Source organism: Sminthopsis crassicaudata, chromosome 3 (assembly GCF_048593235.1).
Source record: "Sminthopsis crassicaudata isolate SCR6 chromosome 3, ASM4859323v1, whole genome shotgun sequence".
Classification (NCBI taxonomy): Eukaryota; Metazoa; Chordata; class Mammalia; order Dasyuromorphia; family Dasyuridae; genus Sminthopsis; species Sminthopsis crassicaudata.
Window position 1 is genome coordinate 571,943,769 of NC_133619.1, and position 16,798 is coordinate 571,960,566.

At 32.4% G+C, this 16,798-nt stretch overlaps 1 protein-coding gene across 5 annotated transcripts in view; it reads right to left on the reverse strand.

Moving 5' to 3' along the window:
* SGCZ (sarcoglycan zeta) overlaps positions 1 to 16,798 on the reverse strand; it is a 531,956-nt gene that overhangs the window by 328,181 nt on the left and 186,977 nt on the right. For all 5 annotated transcript variants that reach the window (XM_074304818.1, XM_074304815.1, XM_074304814.1 and 2 more), the window contains exon 2: positions 8,998 to 9,063. The gene's annotated coding sequence lies outside the window, so the exon portion shown is untranslated. The remainder of the gene's footprint in view (positions 1 to 8,997; positions 9,064 to 16,798) is intronic.

Consider the following 16,798-nt stretch of genomic DNA (forward strand, 5'->3'; position numbering starts at 1 on the left):
TACTGCAAGCTGCTAGATTGTATTCTGCTATAACCTGGAAACAGGAAGACTAGAAATTAAATACAACCTCAAACATTTCTAGTTGGATGACTCTAGGCAAGTCAATGAAGGTTCTGTATCATAATTCCCTCATCAATTAAAAAAAAATAATAGTACTTACCTCCCAGAGTAGATGTGAGGATAAAATGAAATAATATTTGTAAAGCACTTAGAAAATCTTAAATTACTAGAAAATGTTAGCTGCTGCTATTGGTGGTGTTGGACTCTATGGAACTATGATAGAATTGTTACAGAAAATATTTTAATGTTTTAAGAGTCAAGAAGTAAAATATTCATATCCTTTAATCTAACAAAATTCAATTCTCAGTAATATAACCCCCAAGATTGAAACTAATGTTGCATATAGAGAAGAAAAATTGTCCTCTACGTTTTATACAATGCCAGAGATTTTAAAACTATGAACAAACATTTCTTCTTGTACTGAGATCCAAATCAACAAGATTCTCCCATCAGCTTGGAATTCTCTCTGGCAAAGCAGATCATTTATATTTGAAAGCTACACTAAAACAAACAAAGGAGCAAGAAAAAAAAATTCCATAGTCAAGAAAACCCAGGATAGATGGGTGTTGTCATTAGAGGTGGGTTGTGTGTGTGTGTGTGTGTGTGTGTGTTGTGTGTTTGTCTTATCAAATAAAAGAACAGAGAAGTTAATGCAGACATATCTTCCAGAAACCACCCACTCCACCAACTTCTCCTAAGATTTTTTTTTTTATTTGTTGTTTCTGTTCACTGACTGAATTGGATTCTTTCCAATTCAAGAAAGACCAATTTAGTTTTTTGATTCATACAAGATCAGGGATTTCATGCTGGGAAAAATATGCCATGACATAACTTCACAATATTAAGTAAATAGAACTTAGTGGATTACAGTTCCACATATATAGCAAAATATTTTAGTCACACTTTATGTAATGGCAAAGTAGGAAAGAAATGCTCATTAATTGGATAATGATTGAATTAATTATGTTGTATAAATATATGAAATATTTTGACCCATAAGAATTAAGAATACAGAGAAATTTGAAAAGTAATATATGAATTGATGCCATGCCAAATAACTTGGAAAAGAAGGTATATAATTAACAGGAAAACAATATTGAAAAACATAAGAATTCTGGTATGCAATCATGACTTTTATGTTAATTTAATCTATTTTTAAAGACAAAAACAATTTCCCTTTCTCCTACCATCATAGAAAAATAATTCCACTAAATCAAATAAGCAACCCCCCCCCCAAAAAAAAGAGGAAAAATGACAGCCTTGCAATGCTATGCACATCCTTCATTAGCCTTATCCAACAATGTTGGAGGGCTCACTCATCACCTAGAAACCATCTCTTGCTGTCAGGTGAGAGTATGCCTCATCATTGGTCCTCTGGAACTGTCATTCAGGATTTCAGAGGACAAATGACTCTTTGGAGGACTAATCCAGAGCTGGATTATCCCAGCCATCTGCTGCTTTCACTTCTATTAATCTATTGCTTAATGGAACTGGAGAAGATCAGGGGGAAAAAAATAATGATTGGATCCTCTACAAATTTATGCTATGTAATCTCAACTGGGCCCTCCATGGGGCAAGGGAATAAATATAAGCATCTCACTCTGTACCAATGAAAGCTAGAGACTGAAGACTTCAAGATGGAAGGCAGAGATCTACGTGAATGAATGAATGAGTGAAAGGGATAGCTACAAATTTCTTGATCTCTCTAGGTAAACAGTCATAGAATGTAGACTTTAAAGGATAAGTTGTGGTTAAATAAATTAAGAGACTTCCTGGAACCTTAAAATCAAAATGTACTGGAAAGATCATTTTAAGACAATTAAACAGTTATGGTCATTGATGCCTTCTTAATGTATGCTTTTAGAAATAGAAAATGGATCATTGCAAATTTAGAAAGTTCCTCAACAAAACCTTACACTTAATGTTCCCTTTTTGATTCACTCAAGGCACTAATTTATACCACACAAAGGGATTACATGACAGAGAAACTTCTTGTGTACATTGTCATCTCACAAGTTGGGAACTATATCAATTGAATGGAGGGAAGGGTCATATACAGCCTTCTTTACACAGGAAATATTAGAAACAGTGAAACTATCATTGCAGACTGAAACATAAAAACCTACCAAATAGCTCACCATAATGACTGTTGCATTAAGATTTCAGTATCTTTCTAGGATGACAAACAGATCCCCATGCTACAAATAGAGACCAAGCATATTCGTGAGAACTCAACCAATAGACTAACTTGGAACTGGACTATTACATTGATAAATTATTTCTCATAACCACCCAGATTTAACACTAACATATCAAATATCATGGTACAATATAAATAATTCTGAATATGGTGTCAGAAGATGTGGTTTCAGTCTGTGCTGCCATCAATTTTTTCCTCTCTTTTTTAATTTTAAAAATTAATTCTATAATTATATATTTTTTGACAGTACATATGTATGGGTAATTTTTTTTTTTTACAACATTATCCCTTGTACTCACTTCTGTTCTGAATTTTCCCCTCCTTTCCTCTACTCCCTCCCCTAGATGGCAGGCAGTCCCATACATGTCTAGATACAATATATGTGTGCAGAACCAAATTTCTTGTTGCACAGGAAGAATTGGATTCAGAAGGTAAAAATAACCTGGGAAGAAAGACAAAAATGCAAACAGTTTACACTCATTTCCCAGTGTTTCTTCTCTGGGTGTACCTGATTCTGTCCATCATTGATCATTTGGAACTGAATTAGATCTTCTCTTTGTTGGAAATATCCATTTCCATCAGAATACATCCTCATACAGTATCATTGTTGAAGTGCATAATGATCTCCTGGTCCTACTCATTTTACTTAGCATCAGTTCATGTAAGTCTCTCTGTATTCATCCTGTTGGTCATTTTTTACAGAACAATAATAATAATAATAAGATTCATATACCATAATTTACCCAACCATTCTCCAATTGATGGACATCCATTCAACTTCCAGTTTCTAGCTACAACAAAAAGAGCTGCCACAAACATTTTGGCTGCCATCAATTATTAACAATGCAACTTATATACGAGCCACTGAGCTAAATGCTATGGTAAAAAACTGGAAATTAAGCAGTTAATAAACTGGGGAATATCTGAATATATTCTGATATATGAATGTAATAGATTACTATTGTGCTGTAAGAAATTATAAGGCAAATGGTTTCAGAGAAACCAAGAAGAATTTCTATGAACTGATACAAAATGAAATGAGCAGAAGTAGAGAACAATTCATGTAACAACATTGAAAAAAATGAATAATTTTGAAAGGTCTAAAAGATGTACGATCAATACAATGACCAACTTGTATTTCTTAGGACCAGTGATGGAGAATTGTTCCTAGATTCTGATATAGAGGGGGGGAACTCAAGATTCAAAAGGAGATATCTATTTTTGGACATGGTCAATAAGCAAATGTTTTGATTGATTATACATATTTGTTACAAAGGATTTCCTTTCCCTTTTCTTTTCCTTCTCATTTTTCCATTCCCAGGATAAGGAAATTAGGAGGTGTGAAAATATGCAAATGAAAGTGGCCTAGATTTAAACCTATATTATAGAAGGAAATAATGGAAGAAAGAGAGAATTTCTGAATGGTGGGAAGGAAAAAGAAGAAGAGAAAGATGAACTCTCTATAAATGGTTTTAATTTTTTTGGTGATATATGGGACAAGATCATAGGGGAGATTAGACATAAGAATCCTAAAGAATAAGATTTGAAACAACTACTATAAGGAGGACCATAGTAATGTGAACAAAGAGGAATCTGTTGTTTACCTTGCTTAAATGAGGGTTCAGATGAGATAAATAAACATGAATTTGTCCTGGACTCACTTGGTCAGCACAGATTGATGACTTTTCTGTATCTCTATTCATCAACTTGTAAGTAGGAACAGGAGGTCCCAAACTAGATGCCCCACAGAATTCTATTCAACATCTACTTCCCAAACTGAGATCCAAAAATAGATTTTCTGCAAATCCAGATCTTTTCAAAAATTCCTTAGTTATGTCAAAGTCACTATCATTAGTACATTCTCCATGGGTGTCCATTTTGTGTTACTCTGACTCCTCATATTTTTACCTTACATATGGCAGTCAAATCTTATCATTCCTCCATCCACAATCTGCTTCTTATTTGATGCCTACTTTCTGCTTATATAATAGCCACCATGTTAGTTCAAACTCCCATCACCTTATGCTTGAAGTACTGTAATGACCTCATCATGGTCTACTTGGCTCTAATATCTCACAACTCCAGCCCATCCTTTGTATTAGTGCCAAAGCAAATTGCCTTAAATATAGATCTATCTCTCAGTAAACTCCACTGGTTCCCTATTTTTCTCTGAGAAAAAATATAAAATCTTGTTTGATTTTTAATTATTTCCCAAGCTGGACTAAGCCTCAAAGAACATAATTTCCCCTGAAAAAGTCTAATGTAGCCAGACAAATGATGGACTCATCTCTAACTATCTGAGAGGGAATTGTTAAATTATCTATGAAGGTTTTTCTACCCTGGAAATTATCAAATGCTACAAAACAGGGTTTGAATGATTATTTTGATGACTAATTAGAGTTTTAAAAAGTGATGGTGAAAATATTAATAATTCACATTAAATGTAATATTATATGTTGTCAAAGAGTTAGTTGGTTAAACATTTACCAGCACATATGTGGATATAACTATACTGGCCTTCACTCTGCTTCTGGGATACATAACACTATCTTTCATCTCTGTGCATTGATGTTTCTTATCCCCTATGTCTAAAACACATTACCACTTTACTTTTACCCCATTATCATCGCAATATTTATATAATGTACACTGCATATAAGGCACTGTGCTAAGTGCTTAACAAATATCTTATTTGATCCTTACAACAAGAAGGGACAAAACAACTCATATTAGAAACAGCAAATCATGGTGACTTGGAGGAGCAGTAGTGGGAAAAAGCCACTAGATTTCCAGATAAATAAAAATAAAAAGGTTAAAATCATATAAATAAGAAATAAAGCAAACTATAAGAACCTCCTATAAACAAAAATAGAGATCTAAAAGACATGATTATTCAAAAAATACATATATGCTCAAGTGGGTAGAACATGATATCAAAATCTCTGAAAATTTAATGAAGCAAGTTAGAAATAAACAGCCAATCTAAGGTCAAGTAGAGACACTGGTTAATAGAACGTTTATTTTTATCAAATACTTTAAGAAAAAACCATATTGATGTCATACAATTTAGTCTTAAAAATTAAAAAAAAAACAATATTCTAATTTTTTTCAGAAAAATATAATATTTTTCTAAATTCTAAACCAGGGGAAGATAAAGATAATCTTTAAACCTATGGCTAAAATTGTTCATGAATATGGATGTATCAATTTTAAATAAAATCCTGCAAAAGAGTATACCAATGAAGCCAATTTTTTTTTCCTATGCCTATGTTGGATTTTTTTCCAGGAATTCAAGAAGGATTCAACATTGGGAAAGCAATACATTTAATCTTACTAGCAATAAAAATACCTTAAACCATGAGATTATATCAATAGAAGCAGGAAATTTATAAGTCATTTGTGCCAAAGCCATACAAAGCATAAGCATAGTAAGAACTATATTATAGATAATTAAAAATCACATATTTCAAATGAAAAATTGGCAAGATTTGCAATGATGAAAAAAAAACTATAAGACTTGATATATACCAGAACAAAACAAGGACATTACCTTTTCCTACTGATATTTGACATAATAAATCTTTGTGTTATCCAAAATGACTAATATGGAAATATGTTTTACTTGACTGCTCATGTAGAATCTATATCAAATTGCTTACTGTCTCAAGGAAGGAAGATGGGAAGGAAGATGAAACAAAATTTGGAACTCAAAATTAAAAAAAAAATTTACATATAGATAAAATGAAATGTTAGTGTTATCAATAAGACAAGAGAGATAAATTCATGAGATTAACACCAAGCCAGAAGACATACCATTACCATATTGGATAATAATATGGTGGTTTGTATAATCAACCTCAGAGAGCAAAGAAGATATTTGATATAATGAAAAGCTTCAAAAAGTAAGCAGTAAAATATAGTAACATTTTAAAATAACAATTTCAAAATTCAAGGAAAATTTAAAGAATTGCATTCAAAATAACTAAATTGAATCAAATATTTTGGAGTAAGTCTAATCCATCATTATAAAATATTTCTAATATATTTATTTTTTATTTTTAAAATTTATAATAATATATTATCACAATTATTATATATCATGTAATATATGATAATAATTTATCATTCAAATGAATGAATTAATTAAATGAATAAAAATGAAAGTAAAAAAATTAGCAGTTTCATGCTAACAAAAAAGTATGTTACCTAAATTCTTAAAGATTTGATGCTAGCCAATAAAATTACAATTACTATATTTTATAGAGTTAGATAAAATAATAACAAAATTTACTTGGAGGGACAAAAGGCTTGGAATCTCAAGAACAAAAATGAAGAAGAAAAAATAAATAAAAGGGGAATTGTATTGTTCCTATTTCAATTTCATCCATAAAGAAATAATCATCATAATTACTTGGTACTGATAAAGAAAAATAGAAAAGCATATCAGTGAACCATACTAGGTAAGGAAGAATCCAAAATAATTGAATTAAAAAACATAATGATCAATAAAAGCAAGAATATGAATTACTTAGTAAAGAACTCCCCTTTTAGACAAGCACAGTAGGGGGAAATGGAAATCAATAAGATAGAAATGAAATTTAGACCAACATCTGTGAGCATGTAATACAATATGCTCAAAAGTGATAAGATACTGAAATATTAAAGATAAAACCATTTTTTAAAAAGATGAAAACAATATCAGGTGCTATTAATAATTGTGACATAAGAGTTAATTTGTGACCAAGCAGTGGATAGAAGTGATCATTAAAACTAAAACATAAGTTCAATTACATAAAATATAAAAGCTTTTACAAGAACAAAATCAATGAAACTAGGATTCCCTGACTCATTCCATGATGCCTTCTCTGCTCAGATCATCACTTCTTCCCCCTTCTCACCAATGAAATGGATTCAACACTTGGATCCCTCTTCTCTTGATAGGTCAGCTTTTGACTTATCTTACCAGGCTGCACACCTCCATTACACTCCTATTTCCTAATCCACAGTATGCTAAGATATCTCTTCCTCATGTTTACTCCCTACTTTCCAGCACCACTCTATTTGTTGTCTCTTTGCATTAGGATGTAAGCTCTTGATATAAGATCCTAGATATTGTGTTTGATTTTTAAAAATTCCCCGAATTTAGTACAGTGTGTGGGATATAATCAATACTTAATATATATTTTACTTCTTGGAGAGGGAAAATCATTGATTAGGTATAAAAATCATTGTGTTAGCTCTCACTAATAAAGTTCTTATAGCAAAGACATACAGAAAATGTATAAGAACAAGATCTATTTCCTAATTACTAGGTAATCAAAGGAAATTATAAAACTTATGAACAATTTTATGAAAGACTACTTTTAGTCATTAATAAGAGGACTACACAGGATTCAGAAAAATCTGGGAAGTCTCATATGAATGAATGTAAAGTGAAATGAGCAGAACTGGAACACTGTATACAGTAACAGTAATATTGTAATGATGTTACCTGTAAAAGATTTAGCTACTCTCTTCAACCCAATGATCCATAACATTTTCAAAGGATTCATGATATGAAATGCTATTTAACTCCAAAGAGAGAACTAAACTCTGAATGCAGGTATTATATATATATATATTGGTAATGGATAGCTTGCCTTTCAATCAGTAGGGGAGTGGCTGTAGAGAAGGGGAGAATTTAGAACTTTAAATAAAAGAATGTTAATAAATTGAAAAAAAAGAAGAGGGGGAGTCTCTTTCTTTCAGAAGAAACTGCATCTCACAGTGGCTCCCAAGAAAATAGTCTTACAGGGGTCATTACCTTCTCAAGGTAGTTGAAATGTGTCTGTGTTTCTGTGTATGTGTGTGTGTGTGGGGGGGTATTTTTCTTTACCAAACTACTTTGCTGTTCTTGAATTTCTATATACCGCTATATTAATATTTAACCTGTTCTTGAAGACTTTTCCCCCTCTTCTGAATCTCACTAAAGCTTCCTAAGTTTCATATTCCTGGCATGGCTCTTTTTGTAGGTAACTAAATCAATTGCCATTATTTTCCTTTACACTTTGGTAGCCATAATTCTAAAAAAGTGAAGAAATCTACAGCTGTTCAGGGCTAAATAAACTTTGTGAGAAATAAATCTCGAATTACCTGCTTGATATCTAGAATGTTCTGTACATCCAGAAAATGGACCATAATAACAAAATATAGAAATAGCAAAAGTCAGAACTGCTATTGAAATACAAGCCTACAACAATACTTCTGAAGGAACTATTAATCTCATCAACCATTTTTGAAAACAATTAGGAATGATGCAAAAAAGGGTGGGCGTAGGTCTAAAATTCCCTTATCCTTGGATGCAGAAATGCCAAAATTTCCCTTTTGATCTCCAACATCTTACTTTCTGTTTTTGATAGTGTTGTTGTTTTCCACCTATGATATTTTATTTTAAAACATTTGGGATTAATTCTTTTCCCACATTGACATCATATACATCTATTTCGCCCAAACAAAAACAAAAATGTCCATTTGCAGGATTCTCTGTGAGAAGAGCAAAAGAAACAGAGAAGAACAGATAATGCAGCAGCTTATCTCCCACCATGGTTCACCAACAACTGTAATGGTTTTCATGGCTCTCACCCAGATTAATTTCAGGACTACCAGAAAAGCTAATTAACTCTATCATTAAAGTAGGACTCTGTATCTCTGGGGAGAATTGGTTTATATCATTATTTATAATAAATTCATATTTTTACCACTTATCCTGAATGTCGAGTCACTTCAAATGCTTGTGGACAGTGAGCATGTCTCTGAACAGAAATCTGAAAGAAAAAAAAAAAAACACATCATTTTTTGGTATTTTTCCCAAGTCCAAATTATTATAAAAACCCCTTTTCTTAAGACACATTCTGTTTTTAATGTCTCCAGTGAAATAGAATTTTTAAATGATCAAAAGAAAACATTGGGTTCCCTTCAGAGAATCATAGAAATATGAAAATGTGAGCTGGAATAGATCTTGAACATTCAATTAACTAATTAAAAATATTACCTACACACATATACTTCTTGAAATTTCATGTTGCATGAAAATAAAGTTTCATATAAGTTTGTATATCTTCAGGATATATGATAATTTGGAAAGGCTTCCACATCAAAATTGGCTAGGAAGTAAATTGGCACAGCTGTACCTGAAATTGGAATGTTCTGAGTTCAAATTCAGCTCAAAACATTTACTAGATGTGTGACCCTGTTCAATTTCCTCATCTGTTAAACAGAAATAATGATGGCACCTTCCTCTCAGAGTTGTGAGGATTAAATAATATTTGTACAAAGCTTGCCAAGCCTTAAAATGGTATTATTACTTATAGAATCATGAAATCCTATTTGTTCTATATTCACAAATATTATATCTGTATGTAGTTCAAATCATTTACTTTATATGCTGCATGCTACAACATTTCATTCATTCATGATTCATCATTTACATATACAGGCACACACACCATTTAATCCAATGAATATTTAATTGTGTCTTCAGCTAGGGAACCGTAGACTCCCAGAATGGAGCAGATTGTAGTGATCTATACTATGACCAGCCTAGATAACATCTGCAGCTCCTGCTAAGGACTTACTCCCAATACAGAGTTGCCTGCTACATATTTTGTTGCTTTCTAAAGCTTGCTATATTTTCAAGGATCAGAGGCAGCTGAATGAGAAGTTGGGTATAAGGCAAACTCCCTCTCATTAACCAAAAATAGCAAGAATGCACTGAAAGAACAGACACTAAAATGAGGGAAATATGAAACCTTCCCAAGGAATTTCTCATAGTCTGAAGAAAAGATTAAATAAATGAATAAACAAAACAAATTTTAGTAGAATTAAGAAATTCTAACTTAATTCAATTCACCAAGAATCCATTAATTTGAAAGTAGAGGTAGGGCACAGAGCTATATACTGGGTAAGTAAAGACAAAAACAAAAGAAAGGAAAGTGAAATAGCCCCTGCCCTTAAAGAGTTTATGTTCACTTGAGTAGAAGATGAGAACACTTTTACAGAAGAAGAGAATAATTTGGAAATCATCATAATCAAAGATTGATGACTATGATTCTTAGATTGGTTAAAAAAGAAGAATAGGAAGAGATAAAGAGTAAAATTTAAGATAAGGGAAAATTATGGGGGAAAAACTTTTAGACTGATTTTGCCTATTGTAATATTCCAGTACTCAGCCAAGTGCCAGGAACATAGTAATAATTAATGTTTGTTGACTTCATTTTAACATCCCAAAAGGAATTATGTAATATATGTATAGTAATTATAAATAAATACACAAGAGAAGAATGAATTCACTTGCAAAATAAAACAAAACAAAACAACAACAACAATTAAATCTTATCCAGCATTCTGCCTGCTCTGGGCTTACTGGATCCTGTAATGCAAAGTTGAAGGCTTATTTTTATCTTTTTTTATCTGAAGGTAGTAGATACCCATATAATACCCTTATGGGTGCTATGGAATAAAATAAATAAAATGTTGACGATTAAGGAAGCCCAACCATATGAAGGAAAGGAAAAGAGTAGAACAATAATTATGAAGACTGAAAACTGAATAGTCCTTTTGACTTCAAAGATTATTTAAAATTCACCAAGAAAATATAATATGAAGGAAAGTGAATCAGTCATTCTTGAGAAAAGACCAAAAATTGCGGCTTCCCTTGAAATCACAGCATAATACCAAAAAATGCCAGGAAGGTACAAAGCCAAAATAAAATTCAAAATAGGAGACAATGGGAATGAATATAAGTTAAAAATGAAAGCTCTTCAAATGGAACTCTCAAAAGATTTTCATTTAACACACACATACATAATTAGCAGAACAGGAAAAATGGAATCAATAATGGAGACTTTCTCTAAGAAGTAGAATCTGGGAGAGACAGATTAGCAGATTTGGAACACCAAAAAAAGAGAAAGGAAATGGAGGACAATTTGGCAGAAGAAAAGAAACAGGTCACAACACTCCATCATTTTGATACAAGCCAAAGCAATTGACTTGGAGGACAGGATGCAGAGAGATAAGTCAAGGATTAGAAGCCTTTCAGAAGAATATGAAAAATTAAAACAAAAAAAACCCCCAAACCATGAATAACAATAAAGCAGGAAACAATACAAGAAAACAGCTGGGAAAGTCTGAATAAGACAGCAAAGCATCAATCAAGAGAATGCACATATTATGGCCAGAATAAAACCTCCCAATTCAAACTCCAAAGCTGTAGTGGTTAAATTCAATAATTTTAATGATAAGTAACCAATTGTTCAGGCAGTCAGAAAATAGATCTTCAAAAATGAAGTAAAGGAAATTTGAATAACATAACATTAGTTTTCATGCGTGAAAAAACTGCAGAAGCTAAAAGCATGGTATAATCCACAAGCCAAAAAACCCCCCCAAAAAACCCAACTCAAGTTGCAACACAGAATGCAATCCCTGCCAATATGAACTTAATTATTATTGACAAAAAAAGGATGTTTAAGGAAAGATGCATCCCTATCAAACAAAATCTAAATCAGACAGAGCATAATATTCAGCTTGTAAACAACTAAAACAAAAACGCAAAAAGGAATCAATAATAGTTTTTATATAGCATTCAAAGATCTGCAAAGTGCTTTACATTTATTATCTCATTTGATCTTTCCTAAATAACATTGGAAGTGAGGTATTATTATTATGATACACATTTTACTGAAGAATAAATTGAGGCTGAGAGATTTATCCATAATGATACTGAGCAAAAGACTAAGGGAGGATTCATATTCAAGTCTCCTTGGCTCTAAGTCTGGTATTCTAGCCAATACTTCACCTAATTATGAATAAGTAATTAAGTAAATGATTTTTTTATTAAGCCTTTTTATTTTCAAAATGTATGTATGGATTATTTTTCAACACTGACCCTTACAAAACCTTGTGTTTCAAATTTTCCCTTCTTCCTTCCCACCTCCTCCCCTAGATGGCAAGTAATCCAATAAATATTAAACATATTAAAATATATGTTAAATCCAAAAAATATGCATAAGTAAATTATGTTCTATTTAGAGGTTATTGTAGAAGAGAAGGAAGGAGGAGAACATAAGAAAGGACAAGTAGAAGAGGGGATTCAGTAGGGCCAAGCCAAATTAGTAGAGAAAAAACTTGTCTGATGTCTCCCAAGTTCCCCTCCAAACAATTTTATATAATGCCTCAAAACCAATTTTGGAGAGACAGAGCCCATAAAAGAACAGAGTGAAAGAATTTTCCAGGGCAAGACAACTTAAAAGATTTGCAGGATGGGTTTGCTGCACAGTACTGAGAATGGAGTGCAGTTAGTTGCAGGCCATGTGAGAACTAGCAAGAAACCTTGGGGGAAACTGAATCAGCAGCTGTGACAGTGGCTTCTAGATCTCTGGGTCCACAGATCATAGGGGAACTGATCAGAAGGAGATTACAGGGATCACTTTGTGGATAATGGTAGCAGAACTTGGGTGCATTGCCCATGCCACTGAAATAAGGTCAGAGCCCATGAAGTAGCACTCCTGGATCAAAGTCCCATAGCAAGATAGAGAATCAACACACCAGATCTTAGGTCTATAGGGGAGTAGGGGACCCTGGTCACAATTGTAGGGTGGAAAACAGTGTTCATAGTCACTCACAGAACAGAGTACAGGCCAGGACGGTACCTCTCTTTAGACCATACCATCTTGGAATAACTGAAAACTAATAGACCCCTTACACTAACTCTGAAAATAGCTTTACAAAAAACTTGAATCTTGAGACAGCACCCTCTGAACTGCAAGACAAGAGCTCAATTTTAGCATATAAACTTAAAAGTTTAAAAAAAAAATGGAAAAATGGTCAAAACTGGTAAAAACAAAACAAAACAAGTAAAGAACCTGACTATAAAAAATTACTATGGTGACAAGGAAGATTGAAAGAAAAACTGAAAAGATAACAAAATCAAAATAGATATCTCCAAAGCCTCAAAAAAATGTGAATTGGTCTCTCAGCCTCTTCCACTCCACCTCCCCTCCCCCCCCAAAAAAGAGAAGCAGAGGAAATTTTAAGAAAAGAAATGACAGCAATGCAAGAAAATGATCAAAAAAGAGTCAACAACTTTCTTACCCACGCAAAAAAATGCTGAAGACAAAAACTTCAGAAAAAAATATAAAAAGCCAAATGGTTAAAAAAAAAAAAAAAAAAAAAAAAAAGCAACAAAAATCCAATGAAGAGAAGACCCCCTTCAAAAGCAGAACTGGTCAAAGTGAGAACGAGATCCAAAAGCTTACTAAAAAAAATAATTCCTTAAAAATTAGAATTGGGTAAGTAGGAGCTAATGGCTCCATAGTCATGAAAAAGAAATAAAACAAAGTCAAAGAAAATAAAGAAAATAAAAGGTGGGATATCTCATTAGGATAATAACTGACATGTAAAATAAATCCAAGAGAGATAATCTGAGAATTATTTCACTACCTGAAAGCCATGATTAATGAAAGTTTAGATATCATATGTCAAGAAATTATCATTAAAAACAATTCTGAATGTGACTAGAACCAGATCAAAACAATCTACCAATCATCTCCTGAGAGAGATCCCCAAATTAAAACTCCCAAAAATTATGATATCAAATTCCAGAATTCCCAACTTGAGGAGAAAATATTGTAAAGAGAAAGAAACAATCCAAATTGATTAGAGAAATGCAAATTAAAACAATTCTGAGATACCACCTTATATCTATCAAATTAGCTAGTATGACAGAAAAAATTAAATGTTGGATGAAATCTGGAAAAATTGATACATGAATGCTCTATGGAATGGAATAGAATGGAAACTAATCCAACCATTCTGGAAATTTTGAACTATGCCTAAAGAATTCTAAAACTATGCATATCCTTAGCCACAACAATACCACTATTAAGTCTGTAATCCAAAGAGATAAAGAATAGAAAGGAAAAGGACCTAAGTGAAAAATATGTACATATGTGTGTGTGTGAGTATGTATATGTATGTTTAATTTTTAGTAGCCCATTTAGTGGTGGCAAAGAATTGGAAAAGGACCAGATGCACATCAAGTTGGGAATAACTGAAGAAGTTATGGTATATGATTGTGATGGAAAACTATTGTAATCTAAGAAATTATGAAGAGGAAAATTGCAAAAAACAAAGCAAAACAACAAAAAAATTTTAAATAGACCTACATGAATTGATGCAAAGTAAAATGAGCAAAATCAAAACATTCTACACAGTGACATCAATATTATGTTGTTTACCTGTGAATGACTTCAAGGCAATTCTGAAGGAGTTATAATGAAAAATGCTATGCATTTCCAGAGAGAGAAGTGATAAAATTTGAATACAGATTGAAATGTACTTTTTAAACTTTCTTTTTCTTTCTTTTTTTTCTGCAACATGATTAATTTGGAAATAAGTTTTGAATGACTGAACAGGTGTAACCTATGTTTGTGCTTGCCTTCTCAATGAAAGGGGAAAGGAGGAAGGGAGAAGTTTAGGAACTCAATATTTTAAAAAATAATAAATGTTAAAAATTGGTTTTACATGTAATTGGGGAAATTAAAATATTATATGTATTTAAGAGGAAAAGAGAGGGAGAAATGACATAAAATGATGAAAACTAGCATTTTATAGCACTTTGAGGTTTGCAATGATTCCATTTTATCTTCTGCACAGGAGTTAGATGCTATAATTATTACTGTCTTATAATTGGGAAATTGAGGCAAACAGAGGCTGTGACTCTCCCAGGAGTACACAGCTACTAAGTTTCCAGACCAAACTGGAATTCAGTGATTCTTGACTCCAGGTACAACATTCTGTATACTGTTCCATGAATGATGTTAACTTAATTGCAAAAAAAAAAAATAAATAGGAATGATAAAAGGAGAGACTAGCGTCCCTCTCCTGGAGCTGGGCAAATCTAATAGAGAAATTATATCTACACATGTGTATATATATATATATATATATATATATATATATATATATGTGTGTGTGTGTGTATTTGTAAAAGTGTAGGTATGTATGTATTATATATATACATACATTAACAAACTTGGAGTATTTGGAGTTGAAAGAATCTTTTAAATGGTAGCATTAAAGTAACTTTTCTCAGAACTACAGAGTACTTTTACAAAAATGGATTATGACCTGAAACAATACTTTTTTTTTTTAAAGTAGAACTATTAAACACAATTCTTTATAAACCACAATGTAATAAAATGCCAATTAATAGAGCAGAATATGTAAACAAAATGAAGATAAAATAATGGCATGATGAATAAATAATAATAAAACGAAGAAACAATTTTTATTGTTTCTCAATCTTTCAGTTGTATCTGAAGTTTCATGACTTCATTTGGGTTTTTCTTGGCAAATATAATGGAGTAGTTTGTCGTTTCTTTCTCCACCTTATTTTATCTTGAGAAAACTGAGGAAAGAGAGGATTAAGTGAATTATCCTGGGTCACACAACTAGTAAAGTTCTGAGGTTATATTTGAACTAAAGTCTTCTTGACTCTAGGTCTGGAGCTCTCTCTGATGGGGGTTGAGATTCCTTTAAGATTCCTTTCTGATTTCCCAACCCCTTTGGCTGACCTTGATTCACAAATCCTGGTCAAAAAGCACCCTTTTGAATATCCAGGCCCAGCCCTCACCGGATCTGAGCTAACTGAAAAGCCCACCAGAACTTGGGGTATGCCCACAAAGCCCCTTTTAGGTATAAAAGAGCCAAGCTCTCTCTTTGCAGGAGCCCTCCCCCCCAACACATGGTATCCTTCCAGCCATGTAAGGGTTCCTGCCCACCCAGTGGCCACCTCTGGCCCTGGCGTCTTTCTAACTGAACTTTACTTCCAAATTGCTACAATAAACCTTTTATTTATCAATCTAGGTTTTCGGGCCTGTAAATTCATTTACAGGGGACACTGCATCTCATGGGATCTTTGTGCCAACAAATGGGGTTCCCCCCTTTCCTTTCTCTCATAATCTCTACTGTACCACTGAGCTGCCACTTAGAAATGATAAATGTGTGAAAAAGAATGGTCATTAAGAGAAAACCTACCACTATTTCTAGGATATAGCCAAAGCTGTTTGCAGGGGGGGAAAAAATTCCCTGAGAACATACATGATCAAAATACCAAAAAAAAAAAAAAAAAAAAAAAAAAAAAAAAAAAAAGGCTTAATCAGCAAAATTTTTAAAATAAAGAAATAAATAAGAATGAAGGATTCTAAGCAGCTAAATTGAGATACATTATTGAAATATAAACTCAACAACCACCATGAAATAAGGAGAGAAGAAAAAATAAACTTAGAAATTAAAGATAAATGTGAAATTTGAAAGTCCAGAAAATTATAAGCAATAAGCAGAGTTGTTTTTTTAAAGATGAACAAAATAAAAAAAAAATCCATAATCAAAATTTTTGGATGCAGTAGCTTTTGCATTTCATGTAATCAAAAATATCATTGCCTCTATCATTCTTTGGTTAAATATTTTCTGCTTTAAAATCAGTTAACTGTGAAAGGCTCC